The sequence below is a fragment of the Theropithecus gelada genome, chromosome 10, assembly GCF_003255815.1.
Source record: "Theropithecus gelada isolate Dixy chromosome 10, Tgel_1.0, whole genome shotgun sequence".
Taxonomy (NCBI): domain Eukaryota; kingdom Metazoa; phylum Chordata; class Mammalia; order Primates; family Cercopithecidae; genus Theropithecus; species Theropithecus gelada.
The window spans coordinates 95,580,267-95,606,865 of record NC_037678.1 but is presented as its reverse complement, the minus strand read 5'-3'; positions in this window follow the sequence as shown (position 1 = coordinate 95,606,865).

Genomic DNA, 26,599 nt, shown 5'->3' with positions numbered 1-26,599 from the left:
GGCTAGAAACACATTGGTGTCTTACTGAAGAACAGAAACGCTGTGTATGACTGGCTGAGAGGGCCTTTCCTACGTCTGCAGTAGGTAGGGCAGGCCACAGACAGAAATGCTTAGATTCAGAAGTGGACCAGGAAGGCTCCGGGATGCCCTGGTACTGGTGCAGCATCAGGAAGAAGTGTGAGCTCTCCCTGGGGCCGTATTCCTAGGAATGTGGCTGCAGCAGAAACATGTGGTTGTAGGAAAAAGCCTGTGAGCCCCCAGGACTGTATACGCTGTGCCCCACTCCCTCTGACCCATTCACTATGATTTACTTTGCAGGGTCCTCTCCATCCCCTTCCACACAAGCCTTGTGCAGCGTAACCATTGGAACTTTCCAAGTTCCTTCTGAGAACATTTCAGTAACCTCAAAAATAGGAAGGCAAGAGCTCAGTTTCCACCACAACCTCTCACAATGAAGTCAACTTGCAAATCAAATTCTCCCGCACAGGCAAACATATCTGGGCAGTCAAGCATAAGATGCCCATGTGACCTGCATGCTGTCTTGCATGAACTACTGCAAGGCAAAGATGGTGCAGTGCCCAGTGGCAGCAGCCTCTGTGCAGCATTTCCAACCAATCCTGCTTCAAATAAAATATGATTTCTCACTCCTTCGTGTTGACTAACGATCCTTCCTGTGCACATAGACTGAGATGGGAAGCCCTGAAAAGTGAGCTCCCTCCTTTCTGAGTTTTTTCAGATGCAAACTGGCTACCTACAGAGAGTACAACTGATTAAGGACTGTGCAAGTGGATCATAGACCACCCGTGTGCAGATTAAAACAGATGCACACAGGCACTCACCCCCCAACACACAAAACACACACATACACACACACACACACACACACACAGAGTCTATGCTGTTGTCCTGTGGAGTAAATCACACATGCTGCATTTCCAGAGTGTCACTTGCATCATCATACAAACAAGTTCTAGAGTCTCCCACTCCAAATATTGTTTCCATATTCTCCCTTTCCCTTCTCCCTTGAAACCACTGAAATCAGTCCTCCAGTATTATGGTTTCTTTGAAACTGCTTTAAGATCATTGACGATTTCAACGTTGCTGAATCCGTTAGACATAATTCCAGTCTCTGCCCAATCCTCTGCTGTGTTCAACTTCTCACCACCTCCTCCCACTATCATTCCATAAGGAAGCCTCTGGCATTGCTCACCCTGACTGGCTTTCCTTCTCAGTGTCCTATTCACAGCCTCCTTTTCTATAGTGCCATTGAAGTTTGCAGATCCTTACAGGTCAGGCCTGGTTTCTCCTCCAGCCACACTCTCCCTGGGAGAACCTGTTCATCCCTACAACACTAACAACGATTTCCGTCCTAATAACTTCCATCCTATCCCCAATATTTTGGATATTGTGATGGTAGTCACTGCATGTACATCTCTTCCATATTCTCAGCCTATCCCTCAATGGCCTTAGGCCTTTGGAGTACCAGGATAATATAAAGGAGAGACATCAACTGACCCCATGACATTAGGAGATAAGACTGCATTCGGCATTGTTTCCTTGGGGATGTGACAGAACAGTAGAACTCTGGCTCACAGAAATCAGAAATGACCTTCTATCAGCACCAATGTCACCAACTCCCCTACATCCTTCCTCCCCTCCCTAACACCAACCCAGCAGAAAAGGCCCCTGAGGGGAGATCCCCTGTCTAACTTGCTCTGTGGACTACATACTGTCTAATATTCAGTATGAGTTTCTCGTATGTTTGCTTTGGGCTTTGGAGATCTCACATTATTTACATTTTTACATCTGAAGACCGGGCTTTCCTTGTTACTGTTGAGAGATAAACAAGCCAGTTCTACACCAATTTAGTTGAGGCAACAGCAAGAGCCTTAAGATCAATAGAAAGGTGCCAACCAAAGATGTCGCTGCCAAGTGACAAACAGTTCGGGCACTGCACCCGACTGAGCCATGTCAGATTTTGTTACTCGATATACTGTTTGAATTTGGGCAAGTGGGCGGGTCCCATTGAGGCTTAAGTTGTGGCGAGTAACAGGGCTCATTTTGGGACCTTTTGCTACTGTGCAATGTTGTAAGGCTGAGGTTAAACAATATGTGAAAGTATTTAGCAGAATGCCTGGAATGAAGTAGAAGTACCTGCCTACTAATCCTCAAGTCTTGTGGCTGAAAAAGGAAGTGACCGGTGGATTCACAAGTGCCCTGCTCCGTTTTCCTGAATACAGTGAGCCTGAGTCTTTGTGGGATCAACCCCTGCAGGACCCTCCCTGTCAACACTCCTTGGCAGGGTGAACAAAGCGCTGTTGTCTAAAAAGCAGGGGAGGAGGGTGCCTGGTGGGCAGGACAGCGAGGGCCTGGTTGATGCACCAGTGTAAATGGAGAGCTTGAGCAACAGTTAGAGTAGAGTAGAGAGCAATGCTGACCTTGGATTCCATCAGCTAAGTACTCGTCTCTTGGGTGATATTGATTCAACTTCCCACATGCTGTAGATAAGGAAGAATGCCCTCTCATAGTCAGTGAATAAACTAGCACAAAATGGATGGCATTGGGCCAGGTGCCGTGGTGCACTCCTGTAATCCCAACATTTTAGGAGGTCAAGGTGAGAGGATTGCTTGAGGCCAAGAGTGTGACACCGGCCTGGGCAACATAGTGAAATCCCTATGAAGGAAGAAATGATGACTGGCGTTGTGGAAAGAGAACTCTATTAAAAAAATGACATTAGAAAGACTCATGTGACATCATCTAAAGAGACAATATAGACTGACCCCAAGTCAGGTAACAATTTGACTTAGCTTTAAATAAAATGCTATAATCGGTTAAGAGAGAGAAGTGTTGGTCAGCAGACAGTGTGTAAATATTAGATCAAGTGTCATTGAAGCAAATGTTGAAAGCATCCATCTATGAACTGCCCAGGGTCTGGATGGGAGATCTCTAGCTATTGACGCTTCTTGAATGATCCAGCGCTTTCTTGTGATTTCATGCCCTCCTGAGCAGCCTTCACATGATGATTTTGATGCTTTTTGTGCATACAGAAATCATTTGCTAAAGATTTCCAGATGAGCTGTCTGGTTAACCTGAGGATTATAGTTTTTGCTACAGGTTCCTCAATAGCCTCCTTGTTTATACATCTGGATCTTGTGAGTTCTGCAAGTGTGCATCTGTACCTGAGTGGCAGGTTTACACTCTGAGAGTTGATAAGATTAGATCCTCGAGCCTATAAAGCTGTTGAGCACAGGCACAGTGAAATGTCATTTGACAGACTTTTTGGCAGTCTGCCCAGCGGGGAAAAACAGATTGGCCCCACTTTCCTTCAAACCACAGGTCAGGATAGAGGCTGCTCACAGATGCTCAAACAATGCTGGGGAGCCATCATCAAAAATCCACAACAAATGATTCTCACTTTGTTTTGTCCTACAGGGTGCACATCCTTCATTTCTGCATGTTAATGAGACTGACATATGCAGTCCATCTTGTCCCAGCCCTACTGGAATGCCACGGCATCTGCAAGCAAACAACAAAATAATCTTGCTTAAGAAAAACAAGTATGAAGCTCTCCATCTATAAATCACATGTAGACCTGGCGGGGTAGAGTATGACGGAACTGAAACTGAAAACATAAATTGTTCTCTTGGAGGTAGCATGGAGCTATTACTGCCTGCCTGCATCCAGTGCTGTCAGATACAAATTTATGGCAGCACCGCACAGCCACTGCGTCACCCATATGCTTGAGCCGGCACGCGGGCCACCACTGTGGCTCTGCGACTGCCTCCCCTAGCCCCAGCCAGTGGGTTTGTAGGATCTCAGAGTGGGAACCATGTTTATTCATTAGGGGGTGTCAGTGGGTTCTGTCCCCAGTGGAGGTGGAGTAGGAAGCCAATGTGGAGAATAGGGAGATTGGGAATAAAGATGGATCCAATTATTTTTAAGAAAAACTCTCAGGCAGGTGACTGAAAATATTTTTAAAAGAAGGTGCAGAGGATGACATACTGTGTGATTCTTTGCTCAACCAGACGCTGGTCTTGGTAAGCCATACGCTCAGAAAATCCTGGTAATCTGAAGAAGTTTGAAACAGCTTAGGGAAAGCAGGCAATCAGCCCCCGTGAAAATCAGAAGCAGAGAACAGCTGAAACAGGAGTCATGACCCAGCGTGGAGCCTCCGTTTCTTCATTTTCCAGGCACTGGGAACCACCTGGCAGCTTTGGTTTCTATGTCGTGGGGCTTGGTAATCTCTGGAGGTGCTTTATTTCCAGAATTTCCTCCGAAATGTATCCTCCTCCTTCCACCCAATCAAATATGCGGTGCATCAGAGGATGAAGGTGGTGGGGCAGAAAGAGAAAAGCTTGAGAGATGTCCTGGCTTTTGTGTCTACACCCTGAGCTCCTGCAGGATTTCACAAGACATGTGAAGGAGGGAGACGGACAGAAATTTTGTGGCAGAAGCCAAGTGTCCCGGGAGAAACAAGGGTGCAAGGAACTTCTCCTATACCAGAGACAGAGAGAGATTTTCCTAGGCTAGAAGGGGAGCGAGAGCTGTCCAGGAGTTGAGGGAGGTCTCTACAACTTAGTGCAGTGGAGAAGATTGCCAGGTTCTCTGTAGCAAGCTAGGAGACAGCTTGGCCCCAGAAAGATGTATCTGGGACATGGGGTACCTCACAGATTCCCTTACTCTGCTGTGGCCATGGATATAAATGGATCCCAAAGGCAGGCACAGCGGCCTTCCATGGAAACCTGAGCAGGTAGATAAGGATGCCTGAGTTTCCTACCCCACACACCCCTTCCTGCTACTTTGTAGCTCATGAGCTTGGAAACACGATGTGTTCCTATTGGTGGCACTCTAAGACTTAATGAGATGCATTTCCAGCCAACCCAGTGAGATGGGATTTAAAGTCCAGATTGAGCTGGAAGTTGCAGATACAGAGCTACCTTTACCTGAAGTGCCCAAGAGTCCATGTTTCTTAGGTCAAGAAGAGAGCACCTCTTTCTCACCTCTTTCTCTGCTAGATGGAGAGGAATTAATGCAAAGGGCCCTGATGCCAGTGGCTCCAAGGGCTACAGCCTAATGCACGGTGGGCTTCCTCCCATAGAAAGTTAGTTGCGATGGGACCAGGAAGCTGGAAAGGTTTAGGGAACAATACTATATCAGAGGTCGCCCAGTTGGTTTAAATGAAGAGACTTTAGTGAAATGATCATTTAGAGGTGAGGAACAGCGCTATGGAAGAAAATCAGGTGTGGTTAAGCACCTGCAGCCAGCAGTGACAGGAGGTTGTGTTACTGTCCTTAAGGCCTCGTGAACAGAAAGTGAGAGAGGGTTACTGTAGCCTGGTGAGCTGTGAGCTGTGAAAAAGGTCATCCAGTGGGAGCTGCATGTGCAGATGACACAGTCACCATCAGGACGAGGTGCTGGGGCGGGGAGGTATTCAGAAAGAAACACCCGGTTTCTCTCTACACTGGCTCTCCAATGCCCTTCTGGTGCCTTCTGTTGGTCAGACTTAACCAGAAATATGCAAGTCTGGAGTTAGCCTTACGGTCTACATGTATCCTCCTTGGGCACACAGCATGGCAGAAAAGGTTGAAGAATGAATCTGGGGCAGAAAACAAAGAATGATGAAGGCTGATGCTAAGGTCTAAGTCAAGTGCGTGGTCCAAGCTTACACCTTCAATTTCCTTTGGGCATATACCTACCAGTGGGATTGCTGGATCATATGGTGGCTCTATTTGCAGTTTTTTGAGGAGTCTCCAAACTGTCCTCCATAGTGATTGTACTAATTTACATTCCCACCAATAGCATTCAAGCGTTCACTTTTCTTCACAGCCTCGTCAGCATTTGTTTTTGTCTGTCTTTTGGATAGAGGCCGTTTTAACTGGAGGGAGATAATACCTCATTGTAGTTTGGATTTGCATTTCTCTGTTAATCAATGATGTTGAGTGCCTTTTCAAATGCCTGTTTGCTATTTGTATGTCTTCTTCTGAGAAATATCTATTCAGATCTTTTGACATTTTATGATCAGATTATTAGGTTTTTTGCTGTGGAGTTGTTTGAGCTCCTTCTATATTCTGTTTATTAATCCCTTGTCAGATGGGTAGTCTGCAAAATTTGTTCTTCCATTTTGTGGGTTGTCTCTTTACTTTGTTGACTGCTTCCTTTGGTGTGTAGAAGCTTTATAACTTGATGTGACCCCATTTGTCCATGTTTGCTTTGGTTGCCTGTGCTCAATGAATAGTTCAAGTCCTGGAACCAAAATGATATTCCCTGGAGCAGGAGGGCAAATGAATAAAAAAGACATCTGGAGAAATTTCAGGGTCGGTTTGGAAGCTGTTATCTTAAGTTGGGCTTGAAGGATGTCATTTTATTTGCAGCAGGTCAGTGCATCCTCAGGGGAATGAGGGGAACTGGAGCCACACAGTCTCCATGTGCTGTTTCACAAGAGCTGCACTGAAGCCTGCTCAGCAGCCACTCCCAGGACATGGAGTCCACAGCTTGGGAGCCTTGTCTTTGTCTTCTGCTGAGCTGGGGCTTGTCCCCAGCATCCCACAGCCCAGCTTTTCTGGTGAGTGGGAATGTTGGCATGAATCCCCAGAAAGTCTTTATCATACATGTTAATGTCTGGACCAAAAGCTGTTTCAGTCAAAACAATGAGTCACCTCTAAAACACTCCGTTCAAAACTACAACATTCAGTTCTCACTTTTATCACCCATAAAATGGGAGTTAAACTCAGGTCAAGATATCAAGAGGGAATGAGAGAGAATGTATAATTTGGTGGCAGAAAATAGGCTAAGAATATGTTGGCAAAAGAAAAATAGGAGAGAGTTTGGCAAGAGGTAGGAAGGGAAGCAACTGAGTCCAGGAGAATGGTGTTGGACAGAGGGAGAGGTCCAGGGAGAGGCAGGGAGGTAAAGGGAGACTGTAAAACTCAGAGAGGCTTCTGAGAAGGGAGAAGTGACAGACCTTGAAGTGAGATTACAGGCTGTGAAGAAAAGAAGGGGAGGAAGGTGGTAGGAAGACAGCTAGAAAGTGGGGTGGGAAATGGTTAAGAGAGAGACACAGAAACATAATTAGGAGAGAAATTCGTGACACAATATTCCTATAAAACAGATATTTGGCATAGGTTCCTCTGGAAAATGTGACTAATTATAACTCACATATATTAAGTTAAAATTCATTTATTTACAAATGCTATAATTTGAGGATGAATATAATTTCTTTGTAAAAGTCAAGCAGTAAGAAGTTGAACTCTCAAGGAAATAATTAGGACAATAATAATAATTTTAAAAGTCAGGCACCAGAATTAACCCAGAATTAGAATAATGATGTGGGATCAGATGGCACCAGAGTTGGGATGGGACTCCAGTCTCATCATTTAGCTGTCTGCCTCTGAGCAGCTGGCGGCACATGGAGCTCAGAGCTCAGGGCAACTGGGGGGAATCTGCAAACACAGGACCGCGTGTGAGGTGGGGAGGTCTGCATAGGGGCCTTGCTGCTGGGCTGGGGAGTTGTCAGTTCAAATGCACATGCGCACACATGTACACACACACAACACACATACACACACAAATATACTACACATACACAGATATCTACACAAACAAATATATATGATATATATATGCACACCCACACATATATATACACACATATATACACACACATATACACATACAAATATATATGTACAAATATACACACTGTATATACACACCCCCCCCACTTATATGCACACAAATATATATACACACAAATATACACACACATAAATACACACACAATACATATACACACATGTATACACACCCACACATATATATACACAAATATATATGTACAAACAAATATATACATGCATATATATGCATACACATATATACATACAAATATGTATGCACACAAATACATTAATATACATACACAAGTATATATGTCCACACAAATATACACACTATATATACACACACATCCACACATATATATACACACAAATATACACACACACACATACACATTATATACACAGAATATATTAGTCTGTTTTCATGCTGCTGATAAAGATATACCTGAGACTGGGAAGAAAAAGAGGTTTAATTGGACTTATAGTTCCACATGGCTGGGGAGGCCTCAGAATCATGTGTTCTGCTACACTCCTAATGTAAATCTAAGTTTGTGAAACCACTTGGAAGTATGCTCGAGAGTGTCTATGGAAAGAGAACACACACATAGTCTAAGACGCAGCAGTTCCATTCCAGAAATACGTACATGTTTTCACCAGAGACATGTACAAGGATGTTTATAGTGGCATTTTTATAACAACAAGAAATTGGAAACAACTCAAATGGCTATCAATAAGAGAATAGATACAATTTGGCATATTTTTATAGGGAAATACTACATAACACTAACAAAACACATTTCTGCCAAATGCGACAATATGAACGAATGTGACAATAAACAATTAATGAAAAGGCACAAAAAGTGGGCTGTGTATGATTCCATTGTATGAAGCCAAAGAGGTACAAAATGAACCTCTGACGAGAGAAATCAGGGTAGTGGCTAAACTTGGAAAAGGGAGTGATTGGTCGGAGGGGCACTGGAGGAGGGCTGTGGGATGCTGTAAATGTTCCACATATTCATCTGGGTAAGATTATACCACTTAGAACTTTATCCAACTGCGTGCATTATGCTTCCTCTTTTATGATATAATTTGATACAAAGTTTAGTTAAAAATAAAACAAAAGAATTGATGGATTTACTTTTATGCAAAATATTCTGATTAGGTTATGTGCTTTTGTCAAGAATCCCACAGAAATGCTGTGGTGGCCTTCCCACTTCATGTCTGGATGGATGTAGATATGCCAACACCATGTTAATGCCCCGTGTTCACCTGGATCACTTGGTTCAGTGGTGCCTTCCAGGTTTTTTACTGTCAAGATATTATTTTCTCCATTGTAATTAATATACATCTTCTAGAGTGATACACTGAGAATATGCAAATATCCTGTTTCTCATTATATTTTTTCCTATTTAGATTCAAATTTGTTTCGTATTTTAAAAAAATCATAGCATCTACATTACCAGTTTATGATCAGAAAGACATAACCATTGCTACAAGTCTGAGTTGAGTTGACATAATTCTAGCAAAAAGCTACAAAACCAGGCATCTTGGTTAGTCTGTACTGCATGATGGTGGTGAATGCATTGTGTATTTAAATAACTCACAGTATCTTCACTCCATTTGAGGGCACCCAGAATCTCCAGGTGGAAAAGTCCTGAGTGTATCTCATTTTTCTTTTCTAATTCAATTCTAAGTGAAAAAGAAAATTGTTAAGGCATGTGGGTAAACAACTCCAAACTTTTAAAAATCATGCTTGCCTCGTAGACCCTGTTTTCCAAGCACAGAGTCTGAATACATCTCACCTTGCTTCAACCATTGACCCACAGCATTCCTGACCTGTGACTTCCCTTCACCTGTACCCAGCTCTAGCATGGGCAACAAAAATGATTCATTTCCTATGCATTTGGAATTTTTAAAACAATGTCGACTGGAAAATAAAAATAATGTTAACTATCATCTATATTCCAAATAAATTGAGGTGTCTTAAGAATGCCTCTGTCCCGTGCTTTACCCCTAGCATTATCCTGTGTCAAATCTTCCCTTCTAAGTTTGAAAAAATGGGTACAAATGAAGCAATGCTTACAATAAACATAATTTGACCAAACTCACCAGTGAACATGACAACAATTTTCAAATTAGACAATAAAGTATAATTTTGGTTTGCAAGTGGCACACTTAGAACACAATTTTGGAAAGAAAATTGAAAGCAAGAAAATGGGATAAGTCATAGCAAGCTGTTACTAACCAAGAATAACTGGAATAACTACCTCAAAATCAAATGTAACACCCTTTTAAAGATAGAGAGAGTCAAAACCCAATGCAAATAATTTAATTCATCAGAAAGGCTTAATAATTTTAAATATGTACATGCTTAATAGAGTAGCCTTAAGATGTATAAAAAATTGTAGAACTTCAAGGATAAATCCACCATTATTCTGTGAGATTTCAATGAATCTCTTTACATTGATTCTAGGTCAAGCAGACAACCTAATTAGCAAGAATATAGAACTCGAACAACACATTAGCTACCTTGACCTACCGTCCCTGACGTAGGTAAAATTTCACATTTCATTTCAATTCTTTTATGTCTTTATGAGGTAGACCTTTTTTCATGAATACGGAGGCAAAAATTCAAAACATAATATCAGCAAATAGGGCCTAACAGTTTATGAAGAAGAAATTGAGTTTAATCCCAGGTATGAAAGGAAGATTTAATATTAGAAAACTTGTACAAAGTAGTTTAGCATGTTAAAAGTTGTTTTTAAATGATCATTTCAATATCTACTCACAATAAAAAACAAAAGTAGAAATAGAGTGTAAAATTTTGATCTATTAAGTATCTATTAGAAGAAAAAAACTAGCGTGAACATGATCATTCTAAGTGGGGGAATGTGAAAGGAATACACTTGCACATCAGGGTCAAGATAAGGATGCCCATGTATAAGAATTATAAAGAAGCACTGTTGACTGGAGCAGGAGCCAGGAGACTAGAAAATCCCCGCTCTCTGGAGAGCTGGTGAGTAGACTGTGGGGTGTTCACACATTGGGATGTCAATAAGGATGAGCTACAGTGGCACACAGCAACACAGACACATCTTACCATGCAACATTGAGGGAAACATAGTCATTGCTCTAGACACAGATGCATGGATCTTTGGGGAGAAACAGGTAAATGCTAGCAAAGAAGAGGTGCTTTCAGAATGGCAGCATAACCAGTCCTATGGAACTGCTTCCCTGTGAAACAACCACAGCTAGTAAAGATCATCTAATAAATTACTATTTAAAGTCTCTGGTGATTGTCCCAAAGGCATACAGCCAAGACACCTTTACTCAGGAAAATCCTCTAAAATGAGATAAGAACAGTGAGTCTGTGGCACTTGAGATATTACTGGTTCCTCTTCTTCAGCCCCTCACCTCTGGAGGCAGAGGACCTCTATTCTGGGGGTGCAGCCCAAGCTCTGGCTTCTGAGATTTACCTCAGAAGTTTGTTGTGCATGTTCACCATTCATTCCTTTTTATTGCTGAGTTGTATTCTGTTATATGTTCATGATTTCAGTCCTAATATTTTATTCAACATATGTTAACTGGATACAGAACACTGAGTGGATGTGAAACCATCTGTACAGGGTTAACTAGAGTTCTGGACAGCAATAGAGTTAGAATTAAGCACTAATCAGGCTGTACTTTGGCCCAGTTCCCTGTAACTGAAAGTCAGGCAACATTAGACTCTGACCATCTGCATCCCCATTGTTCCTGTAGGTAGAATCTCTGATGCTAGAATCATGAGACTTTTGTTTACATGCATGAAATGCATGAAATGTTTTTCAGATCCTGAATTTCAGTCGACACCAACCAGTTTGAAGACCCCTACAAAGGAATGGGATCAGCATTAGAATACCGTTTTTTCTCTTTGTCCCATGATTTCACCCTGCACTCTTAACAAGTCAACCACCTCCACACTTTGGCTCCATCTAAAACCCTTAAAAGCCTTAGCCCCAAACTCTTCAGGGAGACGGATTTGAGGTCTCCTCCCATCTCCTCATTCGGCAGCCCTATAATTAAACCTCTTTCGCTGCTGCGGCCTGGTGTCTCAGCATATTGACTTCCCCTGTGCCCTGGGCAATGGCCCTACTCCACTTACGGAAGTTTTAGATGAGAAGCCTTTTCAGAGCCACAGGCACTCCATGCCGGCTGTGCTTGGCCCCAGGGGTTGGTGGAGCATGTTCCTTGGAGAACAGCGGTTGGTTCCCAGCGTAGCTCTCCCAGCTGCCACTGCGAAGCAGAATGTTGACTCTGATTTTCATTAGATCAAAGTACACCTGAATGTTTTCCACATGGAATATGTGATGTGCTGTGGAGATGTGCCAACTATCTTCCCTGCAGGGCAAGATGATCCATCCATTTGTGTAAGTGAAGCCGGGATATGCAAGCGGCCTTCTGCGGCCTGTCATACGTTGGCCTCTGGTAACCTTGGTTTTAAATCCAAGTGATTAAGGAGACTCTGTAGAAACAGAACAAATGCAATGTTACACCAACTGGAAGTGTGCTTTTACTCTGTGTGATTGAATCATTGCAGGCTTCCCCCTGTAGTGATCACAGCAGTGTCTTGAAAGCCAGACTCCCAGCAGCACTGATGCAGGACCACGGACTCGTGAGAAACGTTTCAGTGGTATGTATCTTTTGGCTTTGTTCTCTAGTTAGAATTCATCACTTCATGTTCCATTGTGAAAATGAAGACATATATCAGCTCTGAGAGTTATTCACAAACTCAAAACACCTTTGCCTACAACGTTCCACTGCTTTGAGGCTAGAGAGAGGAATGCTGTCGAAAGCCCTAAATCCCGGCCTGTCTTGAGAGACACCATAGGAAAGATGACTCCATATTCCAGGCAACACTCCTGTATGCATCAGCCACTCAGGATCATCTGGGACTCCAACTGTCAGAAACACTAATTTCAGAGTGAAAAACAGCAAAGTAAAAGAAGAACCCATACCCAGAGGGTCACTAATGACAAACTGGCTGAGTGCCATCAGCGTAAACAGCATTTAACTTAGGTAAATTAGGTAAAGTTTAGCTGACTCTTAACTACTTAAGATTAATTACTGCATAAGAAAAATAAAAGTATCCTAAATTGTACAGCTCAGATATAAGGAATTTGACAGACATCTCCTAAAACTTGGTAACAACATTAAAATGTATATGACATTGCCAATTATCAGTTGTAAAGCTAAAAGAAATGTTTAAGCCAATTAATAAGGCAAAAACTTTTCATCAACCATGTCAAGAAAACAGCAGACTCATCTTTCCATTTTCTCTATGGAGAAGGATGCTGTGAAGTCATTGGCAGTGGAGAGGGCCCCAGCGGGCAGGCATTAAAGAAAGTACGTTAGAATGGCTGTCGGGCAGCTGGTTCATAGAAATGTGGCATTTTCCCAGACTTGGTGATGTTTGTAGCATCTGCTGGCTTTTAAAATGTATGAGTTGTGATTTCTCTTCTCATTCTAAACAATCTCTTTCTTAAGAGGATACCCACGTTGGAGAAACTTCAAGTCCCATAAATCTGGGTCTATCTGTAGTTTTCAGCTTGTTATTTTGCTACGCAATAACATTAGAAACCAAATCAGATTCAGCCAAAGTGACCTACCAGCTATCTGCATTTTCAGTTCATAAAACAATAATATTTTAACACGAAAAATAGGAAAAACAGTTGTTACTGAGATAAAAGGGCACCTTAACAAAAGATGTAAGAAAACACAAACATGCTGCCCTCATTTCCTCCTTGCTTTTCTGGGGAACCTGAAACAGAGATGACATCTCCACAGACTGGCCAAAGCCACCCTGCCCCCAAGCATCCATTGCCCAAGAGGCAGAAGGTGGGCCCTGACATCACTGCCTGCCACCCAGATGACCTATCCATGGCCTCCCAGCTGCACACCCAGCACCTGACAGGCCTGAGGGCCAGACACCTACATGGCCTGAGCACCTCCCCTCCTCAGGACTGGCCGCACATCCCTCCCTGTTAGAGTGACCCAACCGTGAGGCTCTGCTGCTGCCCAACATGGGGATTTTAACCCAAAGGGCAACAGCTCTCCCTTTCTGGCAGGTGCTTCAATGATCAAAGAGGGCCCCTGCTTATCTCCAGGAGTCTCAGGGCATGGAACTGAGCTCTGCCTCTAACCCCATTTCACTTTAGCCAAGAGCCTCATTCATCATCAGCCTCCCTGAAGGGCCTCAAGAACCCAAATAAGGGCCACAGATTACTTTAAACACTTGACTCAGGCAATAAGATCTAAGCGAACCTGTGCTCCTGTTCCCACTCCTGCCAGAGGAGTGAGTAGCTTAACTCAATAACTTGGCTTGGCCTGGGCCCTGCTCCCGGTGAGCGGCCAACATTGAACCAGAATCCATGCTCCAGAGGATGCTCCCAGCATAGAACCAGAATCCTCCCTTCAGAGGAGGCTCCCGGGGCTTTGCTACTAGTACAAAGGATGGTAGGAAGAAGCACTCACTTGTGAACTTGGTAGTTCAAGACAGCCGGGCCTACAGTCTGGTGGAGACTCTCACCTGTCTTTGTGTGAACATGGTCTGCAAGCCTGGGACCTGGGACTGCACAGAGGATCCCGGACTGCCCTGGGTCAGCTGCTGGGTGGGGGATTCTTGGCCCCTGGTCTCCTGTAGATAATGTGTCATACCCTCCTGCTGGGCTCTGGCTGTGTTTGTCTCAGGTGAACTTTTCATCCAAGATATTTTCTGAGCACTGGAAAAACTAGAAGCTGAGACTCCCAAGGTCTGCTTACTAATAAAGGCTGTGAGCCTGACTTTCAGCAGTTTCCAATACTTACCCAAAATAATCAAATTGGGTAAGACGTTGTCCACTTCACAATGAAATCTGGCTTGTGGAGGTTTCCTCTGAGACAATGGGGACAGCCACCAGGGATTCCCTCTGCCATGGGAGGCCCAGGGCTACTGGTAGCTGTGCTCCACCCACCAGGGGGATGACCCTTGGACCTTCGTGTTGCACATGGGCTCTGGCGTGCTGGGACACAGCTGTGTTGCTCACACCTGTGTGCTGCCCACCTGGCTGGACCAGCTGGCATCCAAGCTGCTCTCCACAGCCTGTTTCAACCCAGCGGCAGGTACAACCTTAGCCTCTGTTGTTCTAATTGCTGTGACTAAAGCACCAAACTTCTCGGATTAATCCAGAACTGTGTCCCCTGGGTGGCAGGGTGCCCTTGCAGAGCCTAGTTACCAAAAGCGGGCGTGGACTGGACAAAACACCCTCTGGAATGTGTTGGGTCTAGCCCTGTGTCATGGCATTCACATTTAACGGATAAATTTAAAATAGCAATAGTAGTAATGATTAGCTGTGATTTCTTGAAAGTTTTATGAACCCTTATTTTTGCAGTTCTCAAGGTGTTTTGAGGACCACAGGGGGTCCCTGAAACTCTTTCAGGTGTCCACAAGGTCCTCCCTTTCCCGCCCACATGCCAGTGAGAGGCTGTGTTTTGTGCACAGACTGCGTTCAAAGCAGGACATTGCAACAGATGGAGTAAAAAAGTGGATACAAGATTCCAGCTTCTTTTATTAAGGTAGACATTCAATGAAGAGGTTTGCAGAAATGTAAAGCCAACATCACTCTTCTCACTTTTTTGAACTTTGGAAAATACAGTTATTTTTAATAAAAATATGGTATTTATGTTATCAGGTAGCAGGTTTCTTATTGTTGTTTCAAGGTGGATTACTACATATTTAAAACAGGTCTTAGTTTTCATTGTGAATATGGTGAATTTTGATCAATATAAAGCCCTTGGGGGACCCCAGTGATTTTGAAGGGTGCAAAGGGTCCTGACCTGGGCCTGTCTGTGAGCCACTTCCCTATCTGTAGAGTTGCTATGAGGTATTATTATTGATTGCTGTTTCTGTATATTATTTACCAACGAAATGGCTATTACAACATTGAGCAGAAGAGGAAACTGAGGCACAGACAGCAGAACAAATGCTCAAAGTCATTCACTGCAAGTGATGGGGTTGAGATTCCAATCACAGCTGTCCTGCTCCAAAGGTGACAAAGAGTCACTATTTTATAATTGGAGGAATCTCCCAGATCTCTGTAGCTTTTAACCTAGAGATGTTGAATTATCTCCATACTGCAGATCATGATGTTTCAACACACAGACATATGGACTCAGTAAATAATATAAAACTGAGCTCTAATTAAAGAGCACAATTTCAATTATTCTGGAAACTTAAGCATACTGCAGGTAGTATTTTTATATTACACACTTCAATTGGTTGATTTTAAAAGATTTATAATCAGGAATGAATGATGAAGGATTAGTGATGTGAACTGAGGGCGGGAGATTAGATTTGTGCCTTACGAAATGAAATATGAAATTGAAAAGTTATTTAAGAATGTGGAACCTCTACTAAATAGAATAACATAGAATAACAAAGTCAACACTGGCTGGGAATACCAAGCTTTTGCTTCAAAACTGTGATGGGATGAGAAGCAAGGCTTACGGTGAAATATCTGCGTTTCATCACACTACACTTCATCAGCATATCAGATGCTTGAAGAGTAAATCAAGGTGCCCTCATGTACGATTTGATTAAATAGGACCTCGGTCACAGGCCTGCTGTGAGCTCTACATGCACTCATATTTGTGAATTCCTCCACGCATGGCCCTGGCAGACTCACACCAAGTAACGCAAATTCATTTGCATGAACATGCATAGCTCATACAAACAAGAGTTTTGATGTATTTGCTCTATTAATTAACCTTTAATTGAGGTTTCCAGTGAGGCAAAGAGCAACCACTTGACTGTCCAAGGGGCTGGCAGAGAAGATGCAAAATTAAAGTGAGATCACTAAAACCAGCATCCTGGAGGTCCTGACCAGTGAATAAAAGGAAACTTCAATGACTCAGAAAGGAAATCTGTGCACCAAGAGTGAGACATGGGCGGGGTGGTCTATGCAGTGCTGGCGGCCACCCTTGGATGAAATGAACATGGTCATGGCTTCTGCTCTCCTGGAAACCAGCACCTGATGAAGGTCCCCAAAGGATGATGAGCTCTGTGAGAGGAAAGTGGTGGCCTTAGCACAGGGTCATCCTGCATTCAAGGAAGATTCTTGTCTTTTTGTAACCACGTGAAGTGCACATCCCCCGAAGGATGAGGCACCACCACTAGCATGGTCATCATGCTTGGACTACCAGTGCTGTGCTACCACTGCAGGGAAGGTTAGAGGGGAAGTGGAGCCTTGTCAGATATCCTTGGCTCCCTCTCAATCTCTGGTTTTCTTCCTCTGATTGGCCTTACCCTCCCTCTCCTAGTGGCAGCCTGTGGATAGACAGGGTGCTGGCCCTTCTGGGGATCCCAACAGGTTTCCATTCCCCTCTCTCTCGCAATCCACCCTTTCTTTTCCATACTCACATGCTCACCAGGAAGGAGCTTCTACTTACGACTCAGACTGCTGGAGCATCTCTCGTGCTCTCCCTGCCTATGGCTCATCTAAACTCTAGCTCCTGATATACAAGGAGAGCTTCTGGGGTTTAGAAATCCTTTTCTCTCTCCATACTTTTGCCTTTAATTCTATGGTCTCAATATACAGAGACTTCAAAAAATCCAATTTCACAGCCAAAGCTGATTAATGATTCCACTGTTTTGACTGGCATCTATCTTTATATTGAAGCAATGAAACTCTCCCATGGTATAGTGGAGGTTACACAATGCATTAGAAAAGAAAACAGATGGAAGATACACAGGTGTTAAAAGTTTCATGAATAGTGTATCCTTTGCATTAACATAAAAACTAAGGGCCAGAAAATGAATTAACAACAAAAACTTAAAGAGATGGAAGATCATATAAAAACAGGTTAAATATGAGGACAAAACTAGGCCAAACAGAAGTATAGGAATAGCTTAGAAAATTTTGCAGAAAAAAAAAATGTGATGATAGGTTTAGACAACTATAAAACAAAGCAGTATGTTCTACAAAAAAAAAAAAAAAAAAAAAATTAGTCCTTAAAAGAGACCACAAAGGTTACAGTATTCTCAGAACAGATTCAGAACTGTAAGGAGAGACAGAAAAGGAAGTACACCAGGACTCCTGACAAAAATGAAGGGGATCAGTGTTTTTGTGGGCAACAGAACAGCTCCTTTGTCACAGTAAAATCTAACTGATGGATAGAAAGCGTTTTCAAAGTCCATGTACCGAAGCACTGGTTGCAGAAGTTTTCATAGGATTCCTTTTGCCCAACAGCAGAGGATGAGCTGTATGACTAAGCAGAGGCCTGAGAACTGGACAAGGCTGATGGGCGGTGCCATCCAAAGCCCTGGATTCCAGTGTTGGTTTTATCACTGTAGAACTGAGGGGCCCTGGAGCAGTCTCTCCTCCTGCTGAGATGCCTCATCCTTAGCTGTGCGTCTGTAAAACCGGGAAAAGTAGGAAGGTCAAGCTCAAAATGTTTGCCATGAGATTAACTGGGATCATGAGAAAATGCGTGGCAAAATCCAAGTGCATACAGGTAATCAAAGCCTCATGCTCACAAAACACGTTCGGAAGGAGGAAAATATACTTTTATTGAGACCAAGGAAAGCAGGTGGGTTCTCCTGCTCTGATCTTCTTGTTAGGACCACGCAGTGGCAGGGCAGCCCACAGAGCTGCTGAGACATGCAGAGTCGCGGGCACCGATAGGGAAAATGATGCGGCAGAGACTGTACAATGGGGATATACGCCAGGCATGGAACCGGCCCTTTGTTAAAGGCTGCCAGAGGGTGTTCATTCGGTAAAGAAAGAAATGTGTCTTAAAAATGAGAAGGGAATGCGAATAGTGACTGAGGCTGCCGCTGTTTAAAAATGAGATGGTAGGAGAAAGAGCAGAGCTTCAGATGTTGAGAGGAACGCTCACTGTCAAAGCATTAGTCTGGAAGCCCATATTTCCATACGAGTCAGGAACAGAGCTGACCTGAGGACTGGAACACATTCTCCCACGAGGAGTCAGAAACAAAGGGCTAGAAAATGCAGTGATGTCAATGTGTTGCATTTATGAGAGGTTGGTATCCAACACTTACCAAAATTGTTGGTTTGGGTAGTAGGAGCAATAAATAAGGAATACATATAACATGCAAAAATGTTTAACATGTTTTTGAAACTCTGTCATCATCAAGTAAAATATGTAAATGTAAAATAAAAGAAAACTGTAAAGGGCTGTAAAAATCCATGAATTTCAACATGATTGTTGATGTTTTTGCTAATAAAGTTTTGAGGCTTTGTGTGTATAAGTTATATTTAAGTTAGTGTAAGACACGCAGTTGCATAGGTGTGAGACTTTCAGGCATTACAAAAACTACATCTTTGATTTTAAATAGTCCCTAAAGGACTAGTATACAAAGAAACCCTCAAAGTGTCAATTTTATACATGTGAAAGTACATGGTTATTAATTAAAATAATTTCTTTGTACAGCTCCTCAGATTCTGGTGCACCTTACAATCTGCCATTGTTCTCTGCTCCGTGGTATCTGTGGAAGTTCAGTGAAGAGAGAAGCCAGGTCCCGAGGCTGGGGTTTCCACAGTCTCCTTCCAGGTGCTAGCTTACAGGTGCAAGTAGTCTGTGTATTTCCACTGGTTTTCCATTTAGCCTGGGCTACCCTTCCAGGTAATCATTTATAACCAACACTGTGGATCTCTGGATGGCATGCTTCCATGAAGTAGGTGAAAATGTTTAGGCATGGATAAAATGTGACCTATATGTGCATTGCCATCTATAAGTTTGGGCTATTTGGGTCAATGAAGAACCCATGGCAAATTCTCCAATCACTTTCCCATTTCACGAGTCAACGTAGTTCTTCAAAGTGCACTGTGCTCTTTTTATTTTTAAAAGTCTTTTAAATCAGGATTTAATTCCCAAGTATGTTTCCAATATATTAAAAATGCAGCAGTTTTATTAACACTTGAATGCCTGCATTTGTTATGAAAAGTAGAGGCAAATAGATCTGTTTCGTATGGACTGGTGAGCATCATGAGCATTGGGAACAGCGGTCCTTACATCCCCAGTGTTTCTGCCTCTGGAGGCTGCTGGATGTGGTCGATTCTCCCCAATAGGTTAGCCTCACTTGGCCTCCACCTTCTGCAGTTAGTTGGCTCTGTCTGACCCATGTTACTGGCAAAATGCCTTCATGTCTCCCCACACATGGCTCTGCTTCACTGAAGTCCCAGGTTGCTTCAGAAAGGTTTTCCCTATCTCTGTGTCACCATCCCATTTCAATTCAATACAGTGGGGCAGTGCAGTGAAGACATATCTGCGTCATGGATTACTAGCAAGTGAAAAGGACACATCTTAGCCAAGAAGGTGAATTGAAGACTTAACTTAAAATCAAACTGTGATATGTTTCTGAGATACAATAAAATGTAAAGAAAAAAGCAAATGATAGAAAAATACTGATGAGTTACATTACATTAACATTAAGAACATCTGTTCTTCCAAAGACCCATAAAGGGTCAGGAGCTAAACAGACATGTGCAAACGAATACAGAAATCATCTAAACATGGAGCATGATAAGTGCTGTTCAGAATATGGAGAAGGACAGTGGCACAGAGAGAAATGGGGTGGAGAGTGATTTAGCCAGAGCGGATAAATGCAATAGGTTCTGTCTTGCTATAACCTCCTAGGTTATCTTTTCTGTTTGAAGCAATCTGGGACTTCAGGCTTACTGTGAATGTTGACACTGAATTTCCTCAGCTGTTCTTATCTGATGATCTCATCATTGCAGCCTAGGGCAGCTGCTACATAAACGTTTGTCTTTTTGGATTATTGTCTTTGCTTTTCCTCCCTGATTTAAATTCCTTGTTGGTTTGCTAAATCTCTAGATTAAACAAACAAAGAAACTGAATCCACTCACAATCCACCCTCCCTCCCCCAACAAAGCTAATCAATATTCTGACTTCCTGCCCCACAGAATGGTGTTTGTACACTTCATATAAATGGAATCATTTGATGTGTGTTCTTCTAAGTCTGGTTCCATTATATCTGTGACATTGATCTAATTGTTCATATAGAAGTAGAATATTCTTTTCATTTTTTGTATAAGCATCTCACTATATAAGTAAGCCATACTTTTAAAATTATTCTGGCATTGATGTCTATGTAGGTTATTCAGTTTCCTTGCTACTAACATGCTCCTCTGAACATTCTTATACATGCCATAAATACCTGAATATAAGTTGTTGTGTCATGAGTCCTATGCATGTTTGGATTTAAGAAATACTGCTCAACATTTTTTTCCAAAATGTCACGCCAACTGAGAGTCTGAGTTGTCCATGTTCTCATGAATGCTTGGCATTATCAGGATTTGTATTTAGCTTAGATTAGGCTATTCTGATATACGTCTAATGACTTCTCATTTTTGTTTTAGTCTGCATTTCCCCGAAAACTAATGATATTAGGAATCTTTCATATAAGTACCTCTTTTATCAAGTGCTTGTTCAAGTCTTTAACTCATTTTCCTATTAGGTTGTCTTTTTAAATTAATTTTTGGAAGTTTTTTTTTTTTTTTTTTTGAGACAGAGTCTCTCCCTGTTGCCTAGGCTGGAGTGCAGTGTCATGATGTCAGCTCACTGCAACCTCTGCCTCCTGGATTCAAGCAATTCTCTTGCCTCAGCCTTCTGAGTAGCTGGGATTACAGGTGTGCTCCACCATGCCCGGCTAACTTTTTTTTTTTTTTTTTTTTTAATGTGTTTTTAGTAGAGATGGAGTTTCACCATTTTGGCCAGGCTGGACTCGAACTCCTCACCTCAATTGATCCACCTACCTTGGCCTCCCAAAATGCTGTGATTACAGGTGTGAGCCACCGTGCCCGGCAATTTTTGGAATTTTTAATAGCTGCCTTTGCCATCCGCATCCTCTGGCCTGATGCTTTGTTTTTCACTTATTTCATGGTGTCTCTGATGAACAGATGCTAACACAGCCCAATCCAACAGTCTTTTCCTTTATTACAGTTCGTGTATTTGTTCATGTTTAAGAGAGCCTCTCCTCACTGTAAATTGATAGAGATATCTCCTATATTGTATTCTAGGAGCTTCTAATTTTTCAGTTATGTTTTGAGGAAATTGTACTTCTTTTCTTTCTGTGAATATGTGCACATATCTGGAACACAAGAATGCAGAGAAATCAAAAGAAATGTTTATGCTGCGAGTGCATGTTGGAGACCGACGGCGAGACGGCAGGGCAAGCCCTGCCACCATACATGGTTGCACCGGCATGTTTCAAAAACCAAAGAAGTAGGGAGCTCTCAGTATTTCACAAAAACAGGGCAGTGAAATAAGTTCCTTTAGAAATGAAAAAACAGTCAGCATATCACCAAGATAATCTCTAGGCAACCAAAATCTTGTCAACCTAAAGTATGCCTCATGCTAGAAAAGCTGAGTTTCGCTTCTCAAAATCAAACACATCCCTGACAGGAGGCTCTGAGACTTGTGGAAAAAATGCTTTTCAAAAGAAAAAAAATACACACACACACACACACACCTTTGTCTACTAAGGTTTGTTGTTCTTTTTGGTGACACAAAGGAGAGGGAGGAGGTGGACCACACTCAGAAGTGGCTTTCCTGCTTCAGTGCTTCTGTCCACACACACACGTGATGTGCCATGTCTAAGAGTCTGTGAGTTTGTTCTCCTCCTGAGGTAGACCCTGAGGTGAGGATTTTTCTGTAGGTTATCTGGGAGGTGATCCCAGGAAGCTCCCCTGGGCAGTGGAGAAGTGATAAGGGAAAGAGAAGCTGGCCAATAAAAGACATGCTACCCAGAAAGTTACAGCCATGGGCCACGGCAGCTTAATACCCCAGAAAATTTGGTTTATTAGTGTGGCACAGACACCTCAGGCTTATATGTCTGAGGGGCGTGGGAGCTGGGGCCTTCTTGGCCATGCCCATCAGCCAGCAGTTGAGGGCAGGTAGGGGAAGGTGTTGATTCTCAGGCACTTTTTGTCATGAGCAGAGCAGAACTTCCAATGCCAGGCAGAGTCCTCTTGGTGTGGAGGCCTGGCTGCCATCTCTGTGACAGTGCAGGCTGTGGGAATGTGGGTTTTGACACTGCAACTGCTGGAGTCAGGAAACTGGATGAAGCTCCCAGGGGACACTCTCAGGGGCAGCACAGTTGGGTATAAAATGGAGGAATCCAGGGCTTCACCTTTCAGAGGGCAAAGGCATATTCTCCTACGTGGAATTCCATACAACAAAACCAACAACAAAGTCAGCTCCTGCCCTGTGCACCAACTGGATTAGTGAAGAGACATATGTTCAAACAAACAAACAAACAAACAAACAAAACAAAAAAATAGACACAAAAGAGTACACAGTAAATGACTCAACTTAGAGAAAGTTCATAAATACAAATCCATGTAAATAGAAGTCAGAATCACTTTTGGAAGAGGGTTAGTAAATGGGAGGGATCTTGTCTATTTTTTGATTTGCTTAATTTGTGCATTTAGCAAGACAAAAAAGTGAAGAACAAGAAAAAAACCAAACATAGGCATTTATGTAGCAAGGTCATGACCTTTCCATCTTCCTCCGCACAGTGCCAGCTGCAGTGGGGCATGGAGCAGAAAAATGAACAAAAAAACTGATGTAAGCTGGAAGCGCATGGGCCTGGGTGTTAGGAAGCTGGGATTGCAGCCCCAAATCTCTCACAGATCCTCTCTCTTCCTAGACAAGACCCACTTATTCCCCTGGGAGTTGGCTGTGAAACATGTAAGTGATAAGTGGATTCTTCCAGAAAATTCTCATAATTCCTTTCATATATTTGCTCAGGGTCAGCCACTCTTACTCCCTACCCATGTATGCAGGCTCAGGTCCTTCCTTCTCCTGGAGGAGTCTGCCCCTCAGTCTGCACTGGCTCTGTGACTTGCTTGGCAGATAGAGCATAGTGCCAGTGAGGTTGTGACTCCTCCAGGCATAGGCCTTAGGAAGCCCGGCAGTGACCACTCTCACACCCTGTGGGGAAACCAAACACCTTGCTGTGAGGATGCTCTGGTTAGACTATTGAAGGATGAAACACTTTGAGTGAAACCTTCTGGAAACTTCCAGCCCAGCCACCAACTGAATGCCACCAAGTGAATGACCTCAGTGGGTGCCACACGGAGAGGAAGGACTTCCTAGTCACCCTTTCCTGAACTCCTGGCAGAATCATGAGAAGTAGTAAATTGTTTCTGTTCTAAGCCGAGTTCTGTAATGGATTGTTATATAGCTACAGATAATGGAAGCACTGGCAAAACATACAGGCAAAGTATAAGATGTGTGTCGTCCTTCATGACACGTGTGACTTGCTCTTTCTAATGCTGGGGTTTGGACTTTTTCCAGCTTGTTCTTGGTGCACTGGCAGATGGGCCTCCCTTCCAAGTGTCGTCCCTCTGCCCTTTGCAATTCATTCATGCTTAGCTCTGCCCCAGCTTCAATGGGAATAGGCTGTGCTCAGTGGGTTCTTGGCCACTGTTTTCTGTTTGCTAAATTTCCCAATGCTGGCCCTCTGCAGCCCATTCCTCCAACGGCTCTTTAGCCAACACTGCTGGGTGGTTCTGGCTCCTCTACCACTGACACTTCCATGTCCTAAAGGAGGGCCCTGCATGAACTTAGCTCGTAGGTCCCTGCCAGCCCCTATGCAATCAAGTTTGATTGCTTAAGCCTCCCTCTTTCCTTTCCCTCCCTTCCCCTCCCCTCCCCTCCCCTCCCCTCCCCTCCCCTCCTCTCCCCTCCCTTCCCCTCCCTTCCCCTCCCTTCCCCTCCCTTCCCCTCCCTTCCCTTCCTTTTCCTTTTTTCTTTTTTATATAATTTCAACTTGTATTTTAGTTTCAGGAGGCACCTGTGCAGGCTCGTTATCTGGGTATACTATGTGGCATTGACTTTTCAGGTATGAATGAATCAGGTAGTGAGTACAGTACTCAACAGATAGTTTCACAACCCTTGCCTTCTTCTCTCCCTCCCACCTCTAGTAGTTCCCAGTGTCTATTATCTCTGTCTTTATGTCCATGAGTATCGAATGTTTCACTCTCCCTCACTTATAAGTGAGAACATGTGGTATTTGGTTTTGTTCCTGTGTATTTCACTTAGGATAATGGCCCCCAGCAGTATCCATGCTGCTGCAAAGGACATGATTTCCTATTTTTTCATACGCCACTTTATTCCACTGCTTCTCTAGGGCTGGAGGTTCCCTGAAGGCAAGTCTCATACCTTGTGAACTATTATATTGCCAGTGTCAGCTCATAGCAGGCACTGACTTCAATGCCTGTTGAATTAAAAACTAAAAACCGTATCAGTGAAGACACACAGAAGAGTTCATTATATATCGTTGTTGGCATGTAGATACAGAAAACATTAAAAGTAGAACTTTCCCCTCATTTGCGCCAAATAATGCTCTATCCTGTGCCTGTTTCCACCTATGAAACTGTGTTTATGCTGTTCTCTGTCTTTGACATGCTTTTCCTTCCTTACATTTAGATCTAAAGCTAGACGTAGAAAGCCCCGTTCTCTGAAAAGCTCTAAGTTTTCTAGTAGGAGTGTGTCTCCTCTCCTCTGGGCTTCCTCGAGCGTTTCATCTGCACCGTCTCCAAACTTTCTGCTTACGTTGTTCTATGTTCAGGCATCTGGTCCTTTAATTCACGCGCTCATTCATCCAGCATCCACTTATTCAATGCTTCACATGTGCCAGCTACTTCATCTGCAGTGACTTTTCAAGGCATGCAGATTTTAAGGAACAGGCATTTGTTATAACTTCAAAAAATATTAAAATTCACCAGGGATGGGCTGTGGGAATGTTAGCATTCTACACACCAGCCGCTCAAGGATACCTTGGCTCCCCAGACACTTAGGACACTTTGTCCTCGGGTCCTTTGCTTCCAGCATTCTCTCAGCATAGGATGCCCTGCCCAGTCCATTCCCCTCTCTGGCCTGCTAAGACCTCTGTGTCATTCAGGGCCCAGCCCAGAGGCCCTCTCCTCTGGGAAGCTTCTCTCAATGCTTCCTGTGGGAACTAAAAACTCCCTCCCGTGTCTCCTTCCAGGAAAGGCATTGGAGCTGCTCTGCAGCATGTTTCTTGCTCTGCCGCGGCGGCCTTCCCAGTGTGTTGTCAGTTTTTTTATTTGGATTTCAGATTCTCAGAGAGAGAGGCATGTTTCTCAGCTTTGCATTTGCCCCTTTGCCAACTTTCCCTAACAAAATGCAAGATGTAAGATTTCAAAAAAAAAAAAAGTTAAAGGTAAAGAGAAGAATCCATTACACACCCACTGGAAGGGCAAAAACTAGAAAGCCCAAGCCCACAAAACTAAACGCGGATGAGGCTGCCGAGCTCCCGCCGCCGCTTCCGTGCTGCCAGGAGACTGGAGAACGGGGAATGGTGCAGCTCCTTTGGAAAACTGCTTGGCTATTTCTTACAAAATTAAACATCTACCTACCATGTGACTTAGCCATTCTACTCCTGGGTATTTACTAAAGGTAAATGAAAGCATGTTCCACAAAAAGCATACACAAATGTTCATAGCAGTGTTTTTATAATAGCTCCATACTGGAGACAACTCTAATGTCCACCAACAGGTGAATGGGTGAACACATTGCTGATTCATACAGCGGAATCCTACTTAGCAGTAAAAGGAGCAAGCAACACCAAGTGCACATGTCACAGGACTCCACGATACGATATTCTGGAAAACTCAAATCCAATCCGCAGTGAAGGAAACCTGATCCCTTGTTACCTGGAGAGGACTGACTGCAAAGTGGCATGAGATCATTTAGGGCAGTGACATGCTCCATAGCTTGACTGTGGGGATGGGTACCTAGACAACCACTCATCTGAAGTCACCAGGCTATACCGTTAGCATGGGTGCTTTTGAGGGTACATGAATCATACTTCAATAAAGTTGATTTAAAAGAAAAATGCCCCAGGGTTGCTGTTTTGCAGGCATTTAGCTGAATTACCTGTGACTTTGTGGGGC